Raw genomic sequence first — 26342 nt, 5'->3', positions numbered from 1 at the left:
TGAAGTACAGAGGTTTTCTAAACTGAAATCATTCACCCACTCACACAGGTCAAATGTTCAGATCAAGAGCAAATACATTAATATTAACTTGCAGAACAGAATTACATCACAAATTTCATCAGTTCTAATATTCAGATAATATCATTAAGTCACATTCTATTTTTTATGCAAAATATATTTTGGACTTTATCATGTGTCTGCAGTGATGTTAAATGTCAGGATGTTTTAAAGGTGTTTTATCCATATCCAGTGAACTTTATAGAACCCTCTGTCATCTTCAATATGCAGTTTAAGATGCTAGATTTGATAAAATGTCATGTTTTCTTAATTTGCACTTTTGATGTTGAAGTTCAATGCAGTGAAGTGTTATAGCATGAGTTATATATTCTATGCAAGAATATTTGAAAGTTTCATGTATCTGAAACTGAACACTACATATTTATGAACAGAATATTTTTGTGATTGAAATTTAAATGTACAGCAATCTTTAAAACAGTGTACATATGAGCAATACAGACATTATTTCTGCCATGTTCAGTTGTGGGGGCAAAGATCTGGATGCTGCAGTCACCCGAGTTCTGGATTTGGCCAAGGTACCTGCACAACACAAACACTGACAAACACTTATATTGAGTGGAAATGTATTGTAAAGCAGCATCACTTTGCATTAGACACGTAAAAGCAGTATTCTGGACAGTATAATCTCCATGACCTCTGGGTTTAATGGTTGTTTCATAATGTATTTTGTCATTTAATTGAAAAAGAGTTGTTGTGGACCTAATTTGAGGAATATTAAAGTGATCAAAACAGAAAACTTTTATTTTATTTCTTAGAAAATGTTTCATTATTATTCATATTCATACATACATTTTCGTATGTTTGGACAGACACTGAAACATACAATATGGACATGTAGACATCTAAAACAGAAACATTTATGTATTTACAGATTTAAAAATGTTATGTATATATATACACGAAAACTTTTAAATATAAAAAAAATTTTGTAATAATATATAGTTACATTTGTACTATTTTAAGGATTTATAAGTTCCCCAAGAGTAACAGTTTTTCAACAATATAAAAAATGTAACCTGCAGTTAAATTGAATCACAACCATTTATTCCAAAAAATGTTAAAAAACAGTCCGAAAGTAGTCATAGTGACGATGTGCAATTTGAAAGTACAATTTATGTTGCAAATTGCTGAAAATCTTCTCTTGATCCTCTTCGTATACATGGTCATATCACATTTAAACAAGTACATCATCACATGCCAGAAACACACTGAATAAGAAAATCAGATTGACTCTGTAAAGCTGAAAAAACAGTTTTCAGCCAACGATCCTGCATCTGTGTGGAGAGGTCTGAAGGACATCACCAAGTACAAGACACCACCCCTTCGCTCTGTAGAGAATCCATAACTAACTGATGACCTGAATGTGTTTTACTGCAGGCTTGAAAAGCCCAGTCACACACCCCTCCCCTGCTCTGTTCTTCACACACCCACTTTCACCTCCTGCAACCCCACTCCTTCCCCCTTCTGCCACTCAACATGCACTTATGGTCTGTGATGAGGATATGTACCGGGTCTTCAAGAAACAGAAGACTAGGAAAGCTTCAGGTCCAGGAGGTATTTCACCTGTCTGTCTGAATATCTGCACTGACCAACTGTCCACATCTTCACACAGATCTTTAATAGACAGGAGCAGTGTGAATTTCCATGCTGGTTCAAACACTCCACCATCTTTCCGGTCCTCAAAAAGAAGAAAATCACAGGACTTAATGACTTCAGACCTATCATTCTCATGTCTGTGGTCATGAAGTCATTTTAGAGACTAGTTTTGGACATCACTGGACCCCTGCTATACCCCCTTCAGCTTGCTTACTGAGCAAACAGGTCTGTGGATGAAGCTGTCAACATGGGACTGCATTATATCCTGCAACACTTTGACAGTGCAAGGATCCTATTTGTGGCTTCAATGTCATCATGCCTGATCTACTCTCAACCAAACTGACCCAGCTTTCCATGCCCACCCCAATCTGTCAGTGGATAACCAGATTTCTGACAGATAGGCAGCAGCTAGTGAGACTGGGGAAACTCCAAACTGGGCCCCTCATTATTAGCACTGGTACTCCTCATGGATGCGTTCTCTATTCATTGCTCTTCTCCCTGTACATAAATGACTGCATGGCAAAGGACCCCCCTGTCAAGCTCCTGAAGTTTGGGTTCCTGGGCTCTACCATCTCTTAGGATCCGAAGTGGGACACCCACATAGACTCTATTGTGAAGAAGACTCAGCAGAGGATGTACGTCTTTCGCCAGCTAAGGAAGTTCAGCCTGCCACTGGAGCTGCTGACGCAGTTCTACTTAGTCATCATTGAGTCTATCCGGTGTACATCTATAAATGTCTGGTTTGGTTCAGTTAACAAATCAGACAGAAGGAAACTACAACGGAGGGTAAGGACTGCTTAGAGGAATATTGGTGCCCCCTGCCCACCCTCCAAGACCTGGAAGTCTCCAGAGTGAGGAAACATGCAGGTAGAATCACTCTGAACCCCAGAGTTCTGATTCGGATTAGATTCAATTTAAAGACTTGGTTCTGTTATGTACACAGATCTATCATATGGCTATGACGACTTAAAGATTGTGCAGAAATAGAATGGGTTACTTTTGTGGTGTATTTTACAGTCATTTTTATGAGCCGCAGCTCATAAAACTGAAAACTCCTTTTGTGTCCCACTGCAAACATAATACAATTCAAATTATGAATTAATTATAAAAAAATTACATAATTTGTATTATACCATTTTAATGTTTAATCTTGGTTAAAGTGATATTATTTTTGAAATAAGTTAAAAATGGCAGCATAAATCACACAGGGGTGCATTTCCCAAAAGCATTGTTAGCCAACTATGGCCGCAAGTTCCATCGGAACAAACATATTTCCACAATTTGGTGTTACCCGTGAAACCACGATTTGATTATCTTTAATTCCATATATACCTTTCATTCGGTCAAAACTTGACAATAGATTTACATGGATTTAAGAAAACTACTTATTCTGGGTTTTTGCAGAAAGCGCCATTCTAAAACGTCACGCAAACATGAATGCAGCCATTTAAGAGATTAAAGGCTTTTAAAAGAAAGCACTTTATCACACGGTTTCATTAGAACATGGCTTTTATGTGTTTATGGTAACACATAAGTGCCATTTATATGTTTTTGAAGAGTGCACGTATGAGATGATAATTTAATGTATGAGCTACTTTAGAGACATACAAACTACACACTTGAGCACATGTTTTAGATGCTGTCAGTGTGTAAAATGTATATGTTTCTGTGTCTATGCAAACATAAGCAAATATAAATGTGCTAAACTTCCTCCCAAGTCCAGAAAAAGTATAATGAAAATTAGGATGGAAAAATATATTTTTTTAAACCGTCAGACTGCTGTATAAATCGACACATGACTGTCCACATTAACAAGTCATTGATGCCTATTGAGTGCTCAGAAGCTTGGCCCACACATTCACAGTGAGGTGAGGAGAAAGCAGAATATACTGTTGTTATGGCCCTCTGGTCCACCTGGTTTTCCCTCTCTTTTTTTTGTTCAATCACCTTAAGATGTAGTATACCTGGGCAACCTCATTAAGGGGTGATGAGCTCCCTTATAAATCCACCCCAGTTGAACTAGCTCAGTGTGAATATAACCTTCAACTGCTGTGACAGTTTTTGGCTTGCGATTATGTGTATCGGTCTCTTCCACTAAGTTGTTACTAATTAAAATACCCCCTTTGAGCCTATATTTGTGTTGTAGTCCATTTTATGTTACTCCTAGGTGTGGCTGGCCATAACAACTATAAACCGTTATTCCAATGAACACCAGAAGAACTAACATTAAGAGTGTGTTCAAGTCTGTCAGAGCTTGTGCTTTTTCTGACTGTGTGTAGCACCTGAGCTCTGCAGATCATTCTGAAGAATGCCAATGTAAGAAACAATTGCTGAAGTTTAGTTTTAACAAGATTTCTGATTGTTTCAGGGTGGACTGTTTTGTGAATCCGCCACAATGTGATGAGCATCTTTGAAGGATGGGGCAGTTTAAAATTATGCTGAACCTGACAGCAAACCCGCAGCCCATGAGTCAGCACTGTTAATCATTTCAGAAGAGAGCCAATCATAACAGAGGTCATTTACAAAAAAAGAGTCTTGAAGAGATAGTATAGAAGCAAAACAAACAAAAAAATTGCCTGTTTAATTCTAAGGCACAAACATGGTGAGTGTGAATTAAGATTTTGGCACAAAGGTTTTTTGAATATTATTAAAAGTTAACCTAAGGGGGACAATAAAACCATGAAGTAAGATATGATCCTTTTAACAATCAGTAACAAGGACAGTCTGTGTTGACCTTATGACCTACAGTATTACAAAGGGGTTGTTCAAGATCAAAGTGAGCTGTCACTGTCACCTATCTCTCTATTTCTCTGCTGTTAATTCTCTCTCTCTCTCTCTCTCTCTCTCTCTCTCTCTTTGCCTTAAATACACACACTTCTTGGGGTTATGAAACCCCTCTGTTGCATATGCAGCACCGTCTGAGCTTTTCAAAAGTTTCTGCACAAGATGTCCAAATGTTTTCCCTGGCTGGGTCTTCAGAGACTAAACTCTGATTAATGGTACTGAAGGAGCCTTTGAAGCCGGATTGGTGACATCAAAGTGCTAATCCATGGGTGGCAGGAGTTTTAAAATGAGTGGGAAGCATTTTAGCACGTTTCAAAGGCTCCGGTGCATGAATAAACAATGGCAGCACAGATGTGCCACACACCTTTAGAAAAATACCCACCGCAGAAACAGCGAGCAACTATAGTTGCAGCACTGCAGTGTGTGTGTGTAAAAGCCTGCAGGTATCTAAGGAAATGAAACATCTGTTGTGCTTGTAGTCTGTGCTCCAGTAATACACCAGATGACAGATTAGAAAGGGTCACAAACTCAAACAAACAAGCGATAAGTCACAAAAACAATTATCATTTCTCTTCCCCATCGCCATTGCCATGCTTGTTTCATAATGACCCTCTGGTGTGAATGAACCTGCACAGATCGCAGCATTCAGGGCAAATCAGGTTTAATTGCTCTATTTGTCAAGGATTAATTGAGTTGTTTCAGATCTAACTATAGCCCGGAATCCCACGCTCCTGCTGGTGGATTAGATGTGTAGGCTGCTGGTAAATGTTGTCTCCACTGTAATGGAAACACTGACACAGCACTGTAAGCTGTCCACACATGCAATTTTTTTTTCCACCGACAGGGTGCCACTTGGAACCATTCTATGCACATCGACAAAAACAAAAAAAGTGGTTCTGGGTGAGAAAAAAATAATACAGCATTTAACAGTACGAGAAACTGTATTATAAGAGATAAGACTGTAAATGTCACGTACCCAAAGGTTAGATGCTGCACTATGAAGGAACATTATTTATTAAGATACAAACTTGTTTTCAAAGAATATATCATGAATGTTTTTATATTTGCAGACATAAATCTAACCTAAGCAATTCTGCCTCTCAGAAAATCTTTTTAACTGTGGTTTTTATAGAGAAGTTAAATGTTTAGTACTGGAAACAAAACAAAAAAGATTAAAATTCTTTGTGCAGCTGTGGCATGGTGGTCATGTGTCGTCTGCGGGATAGGGAGAGTGGTAAGGCTCGTAAAATGTTTCGTAATTATCTCTAACACCTGTCTCTCATTATAGTGATGGCAGAGGGAGACCTGATAGAGCATCAGTGGGGGACAGAGGGTGTCTGGAAAAAGCTGGAAGTTAAAAGTCTGACCTTGAACCTGCTTTGTTGTCTGCTGACTCATGAACTGAGATCCTTTAACAGCAGCATTGTCTGACATCATCAGATTAACTAAGATTTTATATTTGACTGGTATTTCATATTCAAAAACAGCTGAATGGCAAATGTAATTTTCATAATGTTTTTATTTTATTTGATGTGCATTTTAAGTGCATTGCTGTACTTATCTCGGTACATGATTGTAATAGAACAGAAAATATCTCAAATTAAACTAAACTATCTTCTCTGTCATTTTTAGTTACTGTATGTTCCTTCTCTATGATGACAATGGAAAGTTCTCCAAATGCAGCTCATCCCAAACCAATATTTCCTTTTTACAGCTTATATTTGAATGCATTTTCAATTAGTTCCATAAAATTAATATAGCCTACTATTGGCTTGATAATGATTACTTTTTTATTCTAAATGTGAATTAAATGAAAACCGTGTTTATAATCATTCTTTATTTGTCCAGCTGGAGTCGCCAATTCACACACACCAGTAAAAGAGTTTTATATAAATCATGATATGTTTATGGGAAATTGCTTGCGCATATTTCAATGCCCATTTTTTGCGTTCGCAATGTTTATACATCAGGCCCCAGATTCGCTTCTGTGCTCTGAACCATCCGCAGTGGCTTAATAGTGCTAGATGGGAGGCTGGCCAACAGGGCATTACAGTAGTCCAGTCTTGAAATGAACAGTGCTTGGATCAGGAGCTGTGTAGTATATTCAAACAGGAAAGTTCTGATTTTCCCGATGGTTGCTTACCTTCAGAAAACCTATACTTACAATGCATGGACTGATGTATGCAACAATAGCGTGCAGGCTTCTTTTTGCGTACGGATTGTCCTGAAGTATATCATGAAATACTTGTGGAAGAAATTTATGAGAAAAATACTTTCAGAACAAAGACAGCTGTGGGAGGGCCCTTTTATCCTTTATCACGTTCAGACTTGAGCTAGGCCACGTAAATAGCATGCAGAATAGAAGGTACATTACCACAAGCCGGACAAGTTGTCCATGGCAACCCACTAAAGTTTGAGTGCTCAAATTTTTACAATAGCAAAGTAGATATCAGACTCGTAGTACCTGTTTTTGTTGCAATACTCCACATATCATAATTTTCATTTTAATCACAAATGCAAGGAAAAAATAACTAGGAGTAAGACTTGTATATAAAAACCATGATATGCTAGGATTGTTTCTGTGCGGATTATGTAGTAAAGTAGACCGTTACACCATAGTTCAGTTCTTAAGCCTTTTTCTCAAGGTTTAAGTGAAATGGTATCTTGGTCCGAAACAATTATTTTCAGGCCCAGAAATGTCTTTCCTTTTGTGAAAAAAAAAAACCGCATGGAACAGGGCAATAATGGGCACCGGCTCCAGCACTGTGTCAGTAATACAGGGGTAGATGAGGCTGATGGGTGTAAGATATAGCTGGTCTAATCATTCTCATATTGTGTCAGCCAGCTCACATAAAAAATTGTCAAACACAAATGAGAAGAGCCGTCATTGTTTCCTCCCTCCCCTCTCCACTCTATACCTCTTCCTGTTACTTCTGTCTATCAGTCTGAGACTCTCCCCTCCTCACTCGCTCTCTTTCATCTCTCTGTGCAGATTAATAATGGACATTTGTCAAAATAAATTAGTGTGAGTGGAACAAGCATGCAACGCATAAGTGCATTTTCACGCTTTTCACATATACATCACGGCCTGATGAAGGGGATCTACCCTGAAGTCAGCTTATAACGCACCTACGCACTCTGACACACACATGCAGACTCTCACTCACTTACACAAACATATACACACACACACACACACACACACACATGTTGGTCTACCTATCATTATGAGGACTTTCCATAGACATAATGACTTTTATACTGTATAAACTATAGATTCTATCCTCTAAACCTAACACAACCCCTAAACCTAACCCTCACAGAAAACCTTCTGCATTTTTACATTTTCAATAAAACATTGTTTAGTATGATTTTTAAGCGATTTGAATTATGGGGACACAAGAAATGTCCTCATAAATCACATTTATAGCATAATACCCTTGTAATTACTAATTTGTAACTTACAAAATTGTCCTCGTAAATCACAAAAACACGCAAACACACACACACACACACACACACACACACACACAGGCACAGAGACAGTGGACCATTGCCTCTGTATGCTTTATTTCAACCCCATCATAATTTATACATGTACTGTACAATCTGAATAGATAATGGAGTAAATTCTGGTAGCATCAATCAGTTTTGGTGTGACGTGAAATTGATCATACATTACAAATTATAACAATAAAATAACCCATGATATTTGTCTTTAAAAGCATGTTTAGTGCTAAAAATCTTTTGGGCGTGAATGTCACCGGGTTAAAGATCAGTGCAAAAATGGCCTTAACTTACACGCACACATACAACATTATTGTCAGTATTGTTAGTGCCAAGAATTTGTTCTGGAAAATTTGATCAAGATTTTGTTATTCCCTAAATGTAACCCTAATTAAATACTGATAAAGACTGCAACGTCTGTATCCATTTCCTGTTTGAATCATGTGGTCAAAAATGCATGTCACTCCCTTAAACATGCACTCAGTAATGTATTGCTCATTTAAAAAGCTGTTTTTCAAAAGTAATTAATAAGTCATTTGAAACATATTTATATTAAATCATGAGCACTCACATGAGATGAAGCCTCCAGTCATATCAGTAAGGTTATAAAAGCAGTTTTATTCTTCATGGAGGGGTCTCCTCATGGGGGCTGCTATGTTTAGATCACATGACTAGCAGAGCTTATGCTGCCTTCAAGTGCATCTGGGAAGCTACTACATGTTAAAGGTGCACTGAGAAATGTTTGGATGCAGCATCATTCAAACGCAATAGTTTTCAGTTACCGTTTCTACAGCAGAAACGTTCAGATGAGAAACAGCGTGCATGAAACAAGTTCGGTAAGCCTGTTTATTTTTTCATTAATTAAAAAACTGACCCAAACCCGTCGGGTTGCAGACCTCTACTCCTCACATGTACTTCTGACACAAGCTACCAAGTGAGAGAGAAAGAAAGGCCTGTCTTGGCATCTGTGCATTCACTTTGAAAATGACGCCTTACAAGAATCTCATAGAGAAACAGCTGCCCAAGGTGCCACTCGCACTGCCTTTCTATCGACCAGAATAGTCAATGTGCCCTGGATTATAAAGCAATCCCTGTGTCAATATGACACCTCTTATATGAGCGTGAGTGTGTGAAGCCCGGGATCGAGCTGTCGGCACACGGGACACTCAAAGTTGTCAGGCAGTAGTCTACATGAGCTGATGTGTGTTGAGGAAAGCGCCTTTACATGTCCTGGCTTTTCCTCATACTGCATCTCTTTCTTTTTCAGAAGCTCTCTCCTCTTTTATATAAATATGATCTATTCTTTAAATTCAACTCAGTAAGCAGGCAAATGAAATTGTTCCAGTCTATGACGTCCTGCTCACATCTCTCCTTGACCAGAGGCAGTTTGAGTCAAGATAGATTTATTCACTCTAGAGGGCGTTTGATTCTTCTACGTGGGACGCTTTAATCAGGAGATGGTCTGCCGGGACCATTTGGTGTGACTAAGACTCAATATCACAGTGGGAAAAGCAGGAAAAGGATTTTGTGGACCTAACACAGTCCACACTGCCCTGAGGTCAAGCTGAAATGTAAAAAGTGGTTCATCCTATTTGAAGGGTACTTGTGAGTGTATGACACAGAATAGGATAACTGACCAGGATCAGGTCTTCTCAACTCCACAGTGAATACATTTCGTAAGTACAGAATACAAAAATAAAAAATGATTCAAGAAAACTTCAGAATCATTTTAACCAGACATCTTTGAGAATCAAAGGACAGGATTAAATTGGCACTTAACTCCAGGATAGGAATCCTATGAAATGTAATGATTCCGGTTCTGATTCCAATTCGATTCATTCATTAAGGAGGTAGCACTGTATATTTTGCAGTGTAGATTCAAAAGAACCTGCTCAAGAGTCAATTATTCAGAAGTAGGGCTGCACAGGTTGTGCTTATGTGCTTATTATAAAGAACCATCTCACAAAAGTAATTTGTTCAGGAATTGGGCTCCACTGTCCCTGCTGTAAATTCCATGGTAAGATAAAAAAATAATAATAATGCGTCATATTAGTTTTTTGTCCAGGAATTAGTCTCCACTGGTTGCACTGTGGGTTCCGCAGTGAAGATTCATGAGGGCCGGCTAATAGGATTGATTCGTTCAGAAATTAGGCTCCAATGATAGCTGTAAGTTTTGCATTGAAGATTCAAAAGAACTGGCTTATATGAGACAATCTCATGGAATCGGGCTCCTTCGGTCATACTATATGTTTCAACCTGTAGATTCAAAATAGCCGGCACATATGAGTAATCTGTTCAGGAGTTAGGCTCCAATGGTGGCACTAAATGTTTCGTGGTGAAGATTCAAAAGAATCAGCTCAAAGGTCATTGGTTCGAGAACTGTTTTGTACTGCAGATTAATCTGCAGCATTGCGTTGCTACTGAATAGCTATACAGCAAACACTGTCAGAGTATTTTTGTACAGTTTTCCATACACTTAGGTGAAAGAGTGCTCTTTCGAGAGCCATTAACAGAACCAAAAGTCGTGAAAATCATTAGATTAATGTTTAAAAAAAAATATATTATATCTATATATTTTTTTAATAAAACCAGTTCTAAATATGAACCAGTTCAGAGTTCCCAACCCTACTGAACTCATTGGCTCTTCCGCACATTTAAACTTGGCACCTCAAAATGCATTGACATCAACATACCATTGGTTCTTGGGTGTCTCGTGTCTCAAACCTGCCTTGACACATCTCAAGGTGTCCGGTTTTAAAATCTGCAAACAAGAAGTGAGAGTGTTGGAGGATTCAGGTTTTGAGCAAATAACAACTAAAAGAAATAGGTCACTAAAAACTGAAAAGTCTAAACATCACTATAAAACATCATTAAAGTATTCCCGATGACTAATGCAATACATTCTGGACTGGTTTCAACGGCAAGGCTTAAGCCTAGTCCCTGACTGAAATGCCTGTTTGAGCTGTCTTAACTCAAAGCGACTTGCACAGACTTATCTTAAAATAGCTGTAGATATAACCTGTCCTAGATTAAACAAATCTGACAGCAAGAGGGAGGACTAGAGCTACTCTAGGACTAAATTGAAGCATAAATTAATCCTTCAAAGAGGCAGGTTTAACTTCTGCTTAGTACTATTTGTGAGGGAGCATGGACTATTTGGAATATCTAAATGAAGACCAAGATGTACTACAAAGGCAGACCAGATGCGTACTTGTGGATGGATTCAAGAGAGTTTTATTGTCACACCAGCCATATACAAGTATACAGAGGGGGTGAAATACCATTTCTCTAGGATATAAGTAAAATATTATATTACTTTGAACTAGCTTTTTCGCTAGTTTTCCTATGTACAAAGAAAATGAATTGGAGATAATATCTTTGCTTGATCCTAGACGTTCCTCTCTTTCCCAAAGAGGAAGGCCTTTCCCCAATTGTCTCCAAGCATTGATCACTTTTAGGTTTTTTTGCCATCTGGAATCTTTCATTGTGAAACTGGTGATTTGTGTAGTGCCAGTGAAGCAACTGTGTGTAGAATAGTTCACAAAGTCTGCAGGGCCATTTGTGAACTGAGGTGTCTTTACATCAAGTTTCCTGATGCTGCTGGCCAAGCCAACTATAAAGTGCAATTCTCTGAATATGGGCACTTCCCAGGAGTGATTCCCATCAAGTGTCCATCAACTCCTGATACTGAGGAATACAAGAAATATAAGAACTGGTTTTATATCAATGTTCAGGGTGTATGCACTCCTAATTTAGAAATTTTTCCAACATTGTTACCTATTGGAAAGGTGCAACTCACGATTCAAGACTTTCTCAACTCTTCATTGTGTGCTCCGTTTCAGAGAGGACAACATGGTGGACTATTACTTGGTGACAGTAAATATGGTCAGAGTAAATTTTATTCACTCCATACATAAATCCCACAAAAGCTGAGCAGCAAAGATACAACAGTGCTCATATCCATATGAGAGGGATGGTCGAGCATATGTTTGGAGTATGGAAAAATCGATTCCAGTGTTTATGCAATACATTTCTTTGCAACAGAAGAAGATGCTGCAAGGTGATCATTGCTACAGCTGTGATGCACAACTACCCTCCAATGGAGGATCAAGATCAAGCAGTTGTGCCCATGGCTGAGGCAGGCAATTACCAATGAGGACTTGCACACAGAGTTGCTTTCACATTGCAGCATTTCAACTAGATGAGATGCATTAATGTTTGTTCTGTACAAAATTCAAATAGTGTACAGCAAATTTAAAATGGTGACTAAACCAAGGCTTGTTTAAAATTCAGTTTGTGGTGATTAAAATATTCTCACTCATGAATATTCAAATTACAAAACATATATTTTATCGTATTGTTCACCATGGCTGGTAATAACAACTGTCTCCTTACTGTATCTTTTTTGGATCATCCCTCTCTCTTCCAACCTCATATTCAATTCAACCTGTAGAATTCTAATTTTCATTCAGATATTTCAGTTTATGCTCATGCAATTCTCTGGAAAACTTTTCATGCACGGTCATCTTGTTTTTCTTTGCTGAAAGGTGGTGACAGCATCTATTCTCAGAGATGCTATAGCAGACGTGGAGGGTACACACTCACTGTGCACTGGCTCTTCCAACTGGTTCAGATTCCTTTCCTCTGGAAAAAAAGAACACCATTAGAAGCAAAAATAAACTAATATGGTCCTTTTAAATGAAAGAAGAACTGACATAGTGGAATATATTAACCAAAGGATATAACCAATTTACTTTCTTCCTTCATCTGAACTGTCCAAATGGTCATCGTCTTGTATAACATCCATAAGTTGCTGGTGTTCCAGACAGCAGGTCATTCGATTCATCAGTCTTGTCTTTTATTGGTGGTCTGCCACCAGTAGTAAACCGCTCTCTTCAGATCTCTGCATTCTGTCTTTTTAAAGCCAGTTTAAGGTACTTACACAGAGTCTGTAAAGGCAGATATCATTCAATATGTGATGTCATAAAAATATGAATATGAGCAATGTGCAATACTGATAATAATGAAGATATCTCACTGTAGAGCGGAGAAGGGCAGGGCCGGGCTAGAACAACACACGCCCAGTCCCAAATCAGCCTGATGGGGGAGTGTGAGGGATAAAGGCGGCAGGTGACAACGGTTCGAAAGAGAGAATTACAAGCAGCTGCTCTGTGTGTTTTTCATTTATTTCTACATTAAACTATTATTTATATTGTCCTTATATAATCCTTTCCATTGAACTGCTTTACATTGGTGCCAAAACCCGGAAAGGAGGTCCTTTTGCCATCCTGGCCATTCCCCAGAAATGCGGAGGGGTCGAGAGGACCGCCATCCACGAGGGGAAGAGGAAAGCGACTCCTCGATCACCTGGAGTGGTAGGGCCGCTGCAAGAGGTGGAGGAGAGTCCCCACGGGTCGCCAAGAATGCGGAGGGGCGTTCTGTCCACTAGGGGTCGGTCTGACGGCTGTCGTCTGCCTGAGAGGGTGGAGGAGTGATCAGGGACCACGTGACTGCGCATCAGCAAACCGGTGAGTGAGTTTTTTTTTCCCTCTCTCTTTCTCTGTCGCTCCGTGTTGGCCTTTATCCCACGCCTATTTTGTTTTGTTGTTGTTTTTACCCTCCCGCAACCCATGACGTGATGTACGTCATGGTGGGGGCTCCCCGGCCTGAGGCAACACTGGGAGGAGTGTAGAGCGGGGGAGGGTGGGGCCGGGCTCGAACAATGCACGCCCGGCCCCCCAATCAGCCTGATTGTGGTGCGCGAGGGATAAAGGCAGCCGGTGACGACGGTTCGAGAGAGAGAGAGAGAATTACAGGCAGCTGATCTGTGTGTTTATGTTTGTGTGTTTTTTGTTTATTTCTTCATTAAACTATTATTTATATTGTCAAGCCGGTTCTCTCCTCTTCCTTTCCATTAAACTGCTTTACACTCATCTGAAGTTGTTGTACTGTTCTTGAGGTTACAATTTCTTTCGCATTGAATTCATACAAATTGCAGCCCAACCACTCTTTTTCTTTTGCTCGGTTGAAGTAGTGTGGTTTGACAATTTATTTTAGTAGTGTTTTTTCATACTCACTAAAGTTTTTTTTAACTAATTATTTTTGCCTCTGCCATAGTTTTGTCAAGTTTCACACCAGTAATGGTGTTTTCTATTGCATTATGGGTTTTTATGAGCACCATTAGACCAACAGAATGTGCTCAACCTAATCAGGCTTAACCCATGTGTTCTCATTTAGGCTTACTTACTTTCCTCCAGGACTCCATAGTCTCTCACTAACTAAGCCAAATTTAAGCCACATTCATGAAAGCTACTAAATGTCCTAGTTTAACTAGTACACATTAAGGCCTACTCCTAGCTTAATCTAAGCCCCGTCTGTGAAACCAGGCCTCTGACTGACCATGCATTGTGGCACAGCATGCAGGTCTGAAGCTACATAATGCTGAGTAAATGATGAAAGAATTTTCCTTTTTGGATGAACTATTTCTTTGAGCATATATAAGCATATGCCAATAAAACACCAGTCTAACACTACTCATCCGGTCCATATGTACAAACTTTCAGCATTCCACAATTTCCTATACAGCAAAAACACCAGCAGTTTCAACAGTAACCAGAGGACCATACGGTTCTACTCTAACACACAGATGTTTTATGCAAATCCACTCGAAGGCCGTGGAGTTTTTTAAAACAGAGCCAAACCAAACACAACAAAGCCCCCCAAATCCACACAAGAGCTCTGGCTTTTGGGGAATTTGTCCATGCAAATAAGATCCATTTCCTCTGACAAAACAGCACCATATAGGCAGACTACAGGCTAACCCCAGATCCAAACCAGAGCTCTGAACTCAAACTGTCAGCTTCTGATGTGAGTGAGTGTTTGTTCTGTAGTTTCAGATGTTTGAAGTGAAATCTATCCTCTGTTCAACATTTTATTACAAAGCTGAATGTTAATATGACATTAATATAACATTTCTAAAAATAACACTATGCGGTTCATGTTAATAATTGGAGTTACGGCTTTCTCTGTAAATTTTAACATCAAAGACTGAAGGGAATGCTTAACCCTACACTTAATGTCTTTTTACTCTGGATTAAAGCCACTTTTAACCTTGGGTTAAGCTATGATTATCACTTAAAATTTGGGGTTAGGAAGCTTTTGAGGTGACTAAATAATGCTTACAACATTAAATATTCATGCACTTTTTACAGTCATGGAAATTTCATCACACTGTGTTTAGTTTCAGTGTCTGAGCGAAATTATTAAAAATGTTAAACAATAGCTGTGTTTCAATCTAAATGTTTCACATTTTCTAAAAATGTGACTGAAGAAAATACGAATCATTGTGCATTTCTATCCACTACTAATTATAAGAATTAACTTTAAATTTAAAGCTGAATGATCATCTTGCTTTGGGGAGAGTTTTATTTGCAGGATTGGAGCAATTGTACCTCGTTTTATTAAATGCTGCCAGATGATGCAGCAGAAAAAGTGCAATATTTGATATAATATGGCTGCGATGCCCACACGTCACCAGTCTCCGTGTACCTGGGAGCACCCACTTGTGAGGACACACTTTAATGGCCAGCTGTGGGTAACACTTCCGAATGACAAATGTTCAAAGTATTGTGTGCCAAGCAAAGTCTTTCCATCAAGTCAGTCCACTGTCATCCATCTTTGGAACACTCTCGGGAAGCTATGTCCTTTTGTTGGGCCAGTCATATCAAGCTAACACTTGAACAAATGGTCAAAACACGTTATCATTTTCCAAATAAACTGTTTCCATCATCTTAATGCACATTTTAACTGCTGCAAAACTCTAGAAAAACCACCTCCTCCTAGCGTATACAATTTTAAACGAATTTAGAAAGTTTATTCACATAGCAAACGTTTCCACTTAGGATTTCTTACGTGCAATTTCAAAAAGCGCATAAAAATAGTTTAATGGAAACCCAGCTAACGATGGAAAACTCGTACAATTTGATTTTCTTCTTCTTCCTCCTCTTCTTCTTCATGTGCCCTGGAAACACCATATTTGGCAGGATGGTCCCAAATCCCCTTCCCTACCTATGGCCACCCAATTTGACCCTAGGTGGTCAACAATAAACAATTTTTAATGTCTTCACTCATATCTTCAAAACATTATGGGCTAGGATCAAAATGATTTTTTTCCCTCTGATTCCCTGAGTCAAGCAAAGTAAATTACATATACTATTTAAATGATTAGACAAATTACTTTTTGTCTGGAGGGCCTCTACATGATACATGCTAAATTACTTCGGAAATCGGACCAATGGTCTAGGAGGAGTTCGGAAAAGTTCCTTATTATTGAAAACCCAAAATGGTGCACAAAGTACCTAAAAAAGTACTTAGTAATGAAATTAGATCTTTCTTCAAATGTGTAAATTTAGGTCACTTTATCCAATTTAATTGATCCTTGCAGCCATACATTTGGTAATCATTTTTTTTTTTTTAGGAAAACCAGAGTGGATTTGTGGCAACACTGCCATATATGGACATGCCATCCAATAAATGTTATTACTTTTTAAATTCACAAGTTTGAATGTGAACCCAGTGTTCCCAATTGTACATTGTGAAATCTTGACACCTGACACCCAAGGATTCATTTCTTACCCAGGGCGAAGCATCGACAGCGTTAAACATGGAACAAGATGGCCCATGATTACATTATCCCAGGGTTAAAAATTGCCTTGGGCTATCAATTTTAAGAGTGAATAGATCATTATTGCAGTAAAACACTACATATTCAAATACTTCAAATCTAAAACTTTTTATACAGCTTTATATTATTCTCCACAGCACGTTCACAAACATAGTTTATTCAGCACAAACTGATGGTGCTTATGATCTCATTTTGCAGCATGTCAAACATCAATGAGTTTAAAACTGCATGTATAATCAGCACTAACATCCTCTATGATTGTCATGTTGTTGAATTATCAATCTGACCCCTAGTGGTCAGAACTCACCCTACACTCACGATGAACTACAGAAAATCACCAAGGACAAACAGATGTAATCAGGTTTAGCCAGAATTTCACACATAACAGCAAAAACAGAGAGGAATTGAAATGTGTGCAAATTAATCCCACTAGGTATTTTGTCTTGAAGATTAAAATCATCAGGATAATATACTAGGAAAGAGGCATATGGCAACAATCTTTAAAAATAAAATTTCAGCGTTTCTTTGTGGCACCTGAGGTTTAGAAAATAATTTTATCAGTATAGGGTTCTTGAGATGAGCTATATGGTTTCATTATAGGTTTGTCAGATCAGTGTATAATTTTCTGAGTTCTTTAAAGAAGATAGAAAGCTCTTTATAGAACTTAGAAGTTCTCAGATGGCATTAGACTGAAAAACCCTTTTTGGTTCTTATAGTTTGCTTTAAGGGTGTATGATTATTTTCCTCACTGGATTTTTTTTTTTGTGTGTCCATGGACAGATGATCAGTGTTAAGGGGTCATAACTGAAATATTTTCAGTCAATAAGCTTACGAACACTGACATGTCAATCACAATTGAATATTTCTTGAACATACAGTAGAGAGGGAGCCTTTTGTTGTACTGTTTGCATTTAATGTAAAGTGTCCAAAATAAAGGGGGATCTGTCATCCACACAATGAAAGGTGGCAATGTGTAGGATGGGGAGTGTTCCAGGACATAGGCAGGCTCCGGCGGCTTCACTAAGGCTTATTAATTATGCGCCTCTTCTCTCTCCTGCCCACTCCCATCATGAGCCAGGCTGAATGACGGCCCTCAGAGGCATGGTGACTATGACGAGAGGGAGGGGCGGGTCGTTCTGCCACAACACTCAATGGCCACTTTATTAGATACACTTGTACATCTACTTATTCAAGCAATTACCTAATCAGCAAATCGTGTGGCAGCAGTGTAATATATAAAATCATGCAGATATGAATCAGGAGTTTCAGTTAATGTTCACATCAACCATCAGAATGGGGATACATTTTGATCTCAGTGATTTGGACCGTGGCATGATTGTTGGTGCCAGATGGGCTAGTCTGAGTATTTCTGTAACTGCTGATCTCCTGGGATTTTCAAGCACAACAGTCTCTAGAGTGTATAGGGAAAAGCGCTTGGACAAGTCTGGTTGTTCTCCGCTGCTCACTGGATGGTTTTTCTTTTTGTTTTTAGCACCATTCTGAGTAAATTATAGAGACTGTTGTGGGTGAAAATCCCAGAAGATCATCAGTTACAGAAATACTCAAACCAGCCCGTTTAGCACCAGCAAATATCCCATGGCCAAAATCACTGAGATTTTCCCCATTCTGATGGTTGATGTGACCAATAACTCAAGCTCCTGACCCATATATTGATTAATTGACTGAATAGATAATTACATGAATAAGTATGTGTACAGGTGTACCTAATAAAGTGTCCGGTAAGTGTACATTGCATGGGTGTTTCTTCTACTTCAGGCACTTTTAGCACTGTGGATTTATATAAAGCAAAGTCAAACTTTTTTTTTATTATATTTGTCTGCTAACTATGTCCAACAGTGTATGTACATGCATCATATGAGATTTATCAAGAAAATTCCCACCAAAGTTTGATTTCCAGCACATCTCAAATTCTGAATTGTGTTTAATTACAGTGCTGGAAATGACATTTTTTAAGTTTCTGAAATAAAATTGCAAACTCCTTTGTCTTGCTGATGCTAATTTCATAGATAACATTTTATGTATCCTGAATTCACACAATGATCCTAACATTTTTACACTGTTGTGTAATTTGGCCAAATTACATCTTGATTGAAAATGATGCCCAATATAAATAATATGGAATCATCCCCTATTTAAGGGGAAAAAAATGCATTCCAAATTATATCCATACGGATTGCCATTTGTCCCATATTTTAGCATCACACACCCAAACTGCTAAGAATGTGTAACAAACCAAGAAATGGACTGGAAACACACCTTTTGCATGAGTTGTGTGAGATATCCGCTGTTGCATGTACACCACACTCGACAGAAGAGCCAAAGAAATTATCGATGACAAGCAGCGCACTCAGATGCAAGTGAATTTTGTCAAACACACAGTAGCGTTTTTGCACATGAAATTTTTTTCTCTCCATTGTGATTCCAAAACAACAATGCTGTAGTCCAATGAGAAATACACTATTTCCATGTTGTGTTTTCTCTCTCATAAAACTCCATTATAATGCATGGTTGCTTAAAACTAAAAGTACTAAACTATTATGACTTGAACTAAAACAGTTGCACTGGAAGGCCATTTTTTTATTAATGCTATTTTTAATGTATTATTAACAGGGGTGTCAGACTGGAGGTAATGGTGGACCTGAGTAACAGGGGCCCTCGCTGGAGGGGGCCCACAGAAAGGCAATATTGATACAACTTAACATATATATATATATATATATATATATATATATATATATATATATATATATATATATATATATATATATATATATATATATATATATGTATACCACGGGTCTGTTGAATGCTTGATTCTGAATGGATGACAGATATTCTAAAGTGTGCAATTATTTTTTAGTATTTTTCACACACAGCTATGAAGTAGTTTCAGGTCTTACCTTTCATGTAGTGTGTTATATAGCTGTTTGTGAATGTAAAAAAGTCTGCAAAGTTTCAAAAATCAAAGTGCACATCAAATGGAGTTACTGACTCCCAAAAGAATGAAACCGATTCTGAACACCTGAAATGTATACATGTATAATTTATTTAGTTAGGAGGCAGTGTTTATATATATATATAATAGCTTGATTCAAAGTATATTTTTGCTTGAAAATAAAATAAAAAGTTGTGAATTATACATAATATAGCAATGTTATATTTTTATCTAAAATACATACTGTATATCAGACAGTTTGTTGAGCTTTAAAAACAGATGAAGCTTAAGCTGAATTATGGGGAGGAAAACAATTGACAAAAAATATTGTCTTTCTCCACTGATTACAGCATTGTTCTTTTGGCAAAAGGTAGTGTTTATTAAGAAATTCCGTTCTTCCATCTGTGCTGTTTTTCAATTGTTTTCTATGTAAACCAGGCAAATATCTGTAACCATTGTGCAGCACAGTGGCGGCTTGTCAATAGAGGGTGCAGGGGCGCTGCCCCCATCAAAATTCCAGAAATATACATGAATAAAAAAATTATATAAAATGAAATAAAAATAAAAAATAAAATAGTTTACTCATACGATGTGCATGCTGGTAGTAAGAGCCTCAGCATTTAATAAAAACTGGCTTTAATCGGTTAACTAGTTTCTATGTTTTTCAATATGTTTCATGTGGTTTTATGGGCAAGGGACGCCGGACAAATGGATGTCTATCTGAGTCCTTCAATTTTCGGGCAGCATGTGACCTGAAGCTGGTCTCTAATTGGTTTCTTAAAGATTCTCCTCCGGGCGCAGGTCGCTGCGTCCCTGGCAAATCAGAATTGGATACATGTTATTTTATACAATGTGATTGGTTCTCATCACCTGTCATTCAACTTTACGCTCTTGGCCACTACTGCGAGTGCGCAGGCGACTCCGCCAAAACTTTGCTAGGCTGATCACTTTCGCTAAGATAATGGCAGCAGTTAAACCAAACTCTGTCATTGATTTACAAAAAAAACTCCTTCACAAGGCTTTCGCTGGAAGAAAAAAAGGAAACTCTTTCCATACCATTGGTGAGCAAAGCAGTGGTTCTCGGCCAATAAAGAGGTGCCGGGCGCTCAGAAAAGGAGAGCGTGAAAGGATTGCAGCTGAGGTGAGTTTGTTATAGAAATTAGTCAGAAAACCATTTTACATTATTGTTCCCCTTCTGTCGCTCTCTCCACGTTGTGTCAGAGAAGCGACACTTGGGGTCTCTCTTGAGCGCCGATATTCACCTCTGAACTATGACAAAAGGCCAATGAGAGTTGGCAACCAGTATTTGCATGTCCCGCTCCCGGACATACGGGTATTTAAGCGGCCCAAATACGGGAGTTCATTCAGAAAATTTCTTCGGAGCCGATGGTCGTGTCTGCAACTGCTGCGTGTACACACCGAGTTCCTGCTATCCCTCTGCTGCATGCTGTTGGATTCTACGGCGCACAACAGCGGCTTTCTCCTGTTGCACGGCTGTGCACTTCCTGCCCCTGGGCGCTTCGACAGCGCAGATTAAAGAACTCTCACAAGTTTTTGATTTTATTTAAAAGAGTAAATTCCTCTAAAAGAGCAAAACACAGCGGCGGTGAACATCCTTTTAAGGACACGTCTTTATAAAGATGCCTTTCCGCCCCTGTGTTGTTTCTGGATGCGGTAGAGTGCTCTTCGCTTCAGACGGCCACAGGCGTTGTCTCGTGTGTCTGGGTAGCGATCACACCGAGGCTGCGTATGTGGATGGTTCATGTTCTCACTGCGAGAACATGACCATGACAACGTTGCGGTCGCGGCTTGATTACAACCGTGAGCAAGCCACTCAAGCCGCCCCCCGTGTTGCTCCTTCTTCCCACGGGATTGAGGACGATGCGGCTGGCGATGGAGGCGATTTGGGGATGGCAGCGGGTGCAGCTCCGCCGGGGACGCCCCCTCGGACCACCCGCACCCCAGCACGCTCGTTGATTCCCGTCCGTGCTCGAGGCGGCGGCGACTTGCCTCACAGCCAGTCTGCCGACCCTCTTACAATGGAAGCAGATGAGCTCGCCGCGGCATCGGAGGGTGTGGTATTTTGATGCTGAGGACTCCCCTGGGCTGCCGCTTTCGGGCCTGCACGCCCAGGCTGAGGCCGACGCACAGATGACCGACATGCTTTTCCGGGCAGCCAGCAGCGTGGGCTTGGTTTGGAACCCTCCATCCTCCCCACAACCATCAAGGCTGGACGACTGGTTCCTGGGGTCTGGGCGCCGCTCACAGCCTGCCCCCGGTTCCGTTTTTCCTGGAATTGCATGACGAGCTGACGTCTTCGTGGAGAGCACCCCTCTCCATTTGTCACACCGCCACAGGCTCGTCCGCCCTCGCCACCCTCGACGGCGGAGGGTGCCACGGGTACGAGGCGATTCCCCAGGTGGATAGGGCGGTTGCGATCCATCTATGCCCCGGAACCCCTACCACCTGGCGAGGTCGCCCCATACTCCCTTCCCGGACCTGTAGAGCAACCTCTTCGCTGACAGCGAAGGCCTACAGTGCCACCGGATGTGCCGCTTCCGCCCTGCATGCCATGGCTTTCCTGCAGGTCCAGCAAACCAAGGCACTACGCAACATGCACGGGGGTGGCCCTGATCCCGACACGCTGCAGGAACTGCGCTCAGCGACCGACCTCGCCCTGAGAGCGACGAAGGTCACAGCACAAGTGCTCGGGCAGCCGATGGCCACGCTAGTGGTCCAGGAACGTCAACTGTGGCTGAACATGGTCGAGATGCGCGAAGCTGACAAGACTCGCTTCCTCAATGCCCCTGTCTCCCAGTTCGGCCTCTTTGGCGACACCGTCGAGGACTTTGCCGTCACATCATGCCTCGCTGCAAGCCTGCCGCCACGGCCCATGCCCTGTCTGCTCACCGAGGGCGTCCTCTCACGGCCAGAAGACAAGCTCCTGCTCCGCCTTAACCCGGGCCCAGCTCTCAGACCCAGTGTTGAGCAAACCACGGGAAGCGCACGCCCCCTGTCTCACGGACCCAGAAGGCTCCCAGGCGCTCCTGAGACAATGCACCCAGAGCCCAAGACGTTAGCTCCGGAGGTGGTAAGACCGCTCCGTCCCCCGGTGGAGGGCTGGGAGGAGAATCCTTTGTTTTTTCATATTCTCAATAAAAGAGCTATTTCCTTTGTCTCTGGGGCACATGGCCCGCAAATGCCATTCTCACAGCACTCTGCTTTCAGGCCTCAACAGTCCCGGCTCCATGGACGCGGTGTCCCCGCCTTCAGCCCCACGACTGTTCCCCGGCCGGCCGGTTCAGACGAGTCCAGAGGACGCCAGCATCAGACCTCCTCCTCAGTCATGAACCCGCCCCCTGCCGGATGTGCGGAGCAAGGTAAGTGCTTTGAGTTTATTCTCAGCACCAGAGCCTCGGGACGCCACGTTGCCTCCCGACGCCGCGTTACCTGTTCCGCACCGCTGCGAAGCCCCGCCGGGTACGTCCAAAAAACTCGTCCCCTTGGTGCCCCAGCACGGAGTTTAGAGGCGTGGCTTTCACTGCCCAACCCGTCACGCTGGCTGCACCGGACCATTCGACTCGGTTACGCAATTCAGTTTGCCAGGTCTCCACCCCCCTTCGTGGGCGTATATTTTTCCGCAGTACACGGCCAACATGCCCATTCCCTGCACGAAGAAATCGCCTCCCTTCTATTAAAGGACGCGATAGAGCCTGTCCCTCCTACCGAAACGAAGAAGGGTTTCTACAGCCCTTACTTCGTTGTACCCAAGAAAGGCGCCGGCTTACGACCGATCTTGGACCTGCGAGTTTTCAATCGGACCTTGTCCAAACTCCCGTTCAAAATGCTCACCCAGAAACAAATTCTATCTGGCGTCCGGCATCTAGATTGGTTCGCAGCGGTAGACCTCAAGGACGCGTACTTCCACTTCCACTGGCTCATACTGGCCCACTCCCGAGAGTTACTATGCGCACACAGAGACCAGGTGCTCAGCCACCTCAGCTGTTTTGGGCTTCAGGTCAACTGGGAAAAGAGCAAGCTCTCCCCGGTCCAGAGCATCTCTTTTCTCGGTCTGGAGTTAGATTCAGTCTCAATGACAGCACATCTCTCCAACGAGCGTGATCAGTCAGTGCTGAAATGCCTCGCTTCCTTCAAGCCAGGCGCCGCTAAACCGTTTCCAACAGTTGCAACTCCTGAGACCCCCTCATGCGGGGGTCTCAGGAGGTTAATAAAAACAACAATCCTTGGAACTTGAAAGTGCCTGAAGTTGAAGAAACACCCACATATATGCCTTGGGTTAAAAATAAATAAATAAAAGTTAAAAACATTTTCCAAATTAACCAAGTCACTTCAGGAGTAAAAAACTATAATAATCTTTGGGATCTCTCATTTGAAAACTGCTGTAGCCACTTTCGTGTCAAAAAAGCCCCCAGGCCCCTTTGGCACACTATTTTCAACACAATGATTTGAGACATATTCCTGACTTTGCATACTATATAATAAAGATAGTATGTGAAATGTGATGGCTTATCTCTCCATATGCACAACTCCATAATTGACTTGAATAATTTTTCTTGTGTTCCATTTACAGAGGTATAGAGAGATAAGCAACATTTTAACAGGTCTTAAACACATACACTCTTATAAAGAACCCTTCTTTTCTTCAAATCTTTTCGTTTTTCAATTTGTTCTTAAAGCCACATAATGGCTTAACTAAAGAGCTGCATGAAAATACACATCCTATAATTACCCAGCATGCCTCTATTCACACTTAACTAAGTCTAGTGACCGTCTAGCAACACTTGGCTTTATTAAGCACCTGGCAAAGCGAAAGCAGAAGAAAAGCAGTTTACTGGCTAAATAGCTGTTTCCTTCCTCAGGGTATTTGCGAATCTTATCGCTGGAATATCCCCAACGGCAGGAGATAGCAGCGAGAGCCGAAAGGACAGCTTAGAGGAAATGAAAATACATCCATCCACAGTTCTATACCTCCACTCAATCCCTCTATTCTACTGCCTGGAGATCAGCCACTCCAGAGAGAATGGGGAGAAATATTTGTATTCATAAAGAAAGAGATAGAAACAGAGAAAAAGAATGTGATGAGAATACAGTATATGTATTCAGCTCATTTATATCCGTTAGCCTCACCTGAATGTTTACATGCCACATTCACGCAATCATACAGCAACATCAGTACAGCTGTAAAGGGGGGACAACGCCAGCCTTCTAGTCATAAAAAAAAAACAGTAGGTACTGTGGAAAAAGGGAGATTGGGTTTTTCTGAAGATAGATATTCAGTCATCATTGCAGCTCTTTACTTTGCCAGCATAATGCTGAATTCCAAAGCAAAGCTCCAGAAGTACTTGTTTCTCATGTTATCCTGAAACTTATCCTTAAAACAAATACTGGAGTGGGTAAAACATTTCATCAAAATTTCCTTACACTGACACCTTAACAACATTCATTTGTCACAAATAGCATCAGATTTTTACTGGCATTAGAAAATGATCTGAATCATAATAAACCTAAATTCCCAAATTATTGAATTAATATTGGCATACTATTTTGCCTATTCATTCAAATAAAAGTAATATAGTAAGTGATTTAATGTGTGTCAATGGTGTTTATGTGGTCAGTGAGCTGCTCCCATGAATCAGCACACCAGCATTCTTCCACAGGTTTCTTTAATAATGAACACACTGAGAGAGTCAGGTGGAGTGACAGTTTAAACTAAATACATGATCAAAATAACCTTCCTGCAAGCATGTTAATGTGAGTATGCAAGATAAAATGCAGCTGTACAAATAGACATATTTAGACAATGGGAGAGAGACGCAAGTTGATTGGCTGCCCAATTATACCTCAAAGGACCAGTCCGCTTACACCATGCAAGCCGATTGGTTTGCTTGCACCAGTCAGCTTGCCCCACATAGAGTTGCGTGGCTTGTTATGCTCTTTTAATCATTTTGTCATGCACTGTTATGTACTTTTACACCAAAGCACACAAACAACTGCTCTGACTTATGTTGATGTAACATTTCATGCTCCTCCGACTCAAATGGGGGAGGAGAGAAGGACTGTAAATTAATGGTCTGCGAGAGAAATGATGTAGAAATAACCAAAAGAGGTCTTAACACATCCTTTGAACACCCTGGCGCAAAATCCAATCCCACTAGCAGGGCCTTTTCAAGAGTTAAAAACGTACCAATATCTGTTGTAAAGGGCTCGAACGGGGCACCCGAGAGTACATCTAACACAACAGATAAATCCCATAAAGAGACGTGGACGGGATGAAAAGATCTAAGCCTGCATACCCCACATAAGAAAAACAAGAGACAAGAGAATGTATCAACAGAGACTCCAATGATAAGCTCATGTTCAGCCCCTATAGCGGCAACATAGATTTTAAGCATTGCTGGGGTAATCCCGACCGTGAAATGTTTCCACAAAAATTCCAGAACTGTATTTTCACTTCACGCTGTACACCAAGAAGAGAAAATATGCCAATTATACGTATATGACCTCCTTGTTGACGGAGCTCTAGCATTTAGAATGGTCTCAACCACAGGGGGAGATAAACCATTATTCGAAAGAGTGCCCTGTTGAACTTCCATAAATGCGCATTGATGCCCAGCATTGCTAGGGGAGAGAGAGAAAACCAGAGGTGACAGGGCAACATCTCGCTCGAAGAGAACAGGTCCAATTCCACTCTGTCAAACCTCCTCTGATTTGTTTTAG

General features: G+C 40.6%; 1 long non-coding RNA gene across 2 annotated transcripts in view; it reads right to left on the bottom strand.

Moving 5' to 3' along the window:
- Nucleotides 1-11183: 11183 nt before the first annotated feature.
- LOC127658526 (uncharacterized) overlaps nt 11184-26342 on the bottom strand; it is a 33341-nt gene continuing 18182 nt past the window's right edge. For both annotated transcript variants that reach the window (XR_007972398.1, XR_007972399.1), the window contains exons 7-8: nt 12720-12914; nt 11184-12609 (exon numbers count right to left, since the gene is read on the bottom strand). This is a non-coding gene — a long non-coding RNA (uncharacterized LOC127658526). The remainder of the gene's footprint in view (nt 12610-12719; nt 12915-26342) is intronic.

Source organism: Xyrauchen texanus, chromosome 18 (assembly GCF_025860055.1).
Source record: "Xyrauchen texanus isolate HMW12.3.18 chromosome 18, RBS_HiC_50CHRs, whole genome shotgun sequence".
Lineage (NCBI taxonomy): Eukaryota > Metazoa > Chordata > Actinopteri > Cypriniformes > Catostomidae > Xyrauchen > Xyrauchen texanus.
This window is presented reverse-complemented; position numbering and strand designations above follow the sequence as displayed.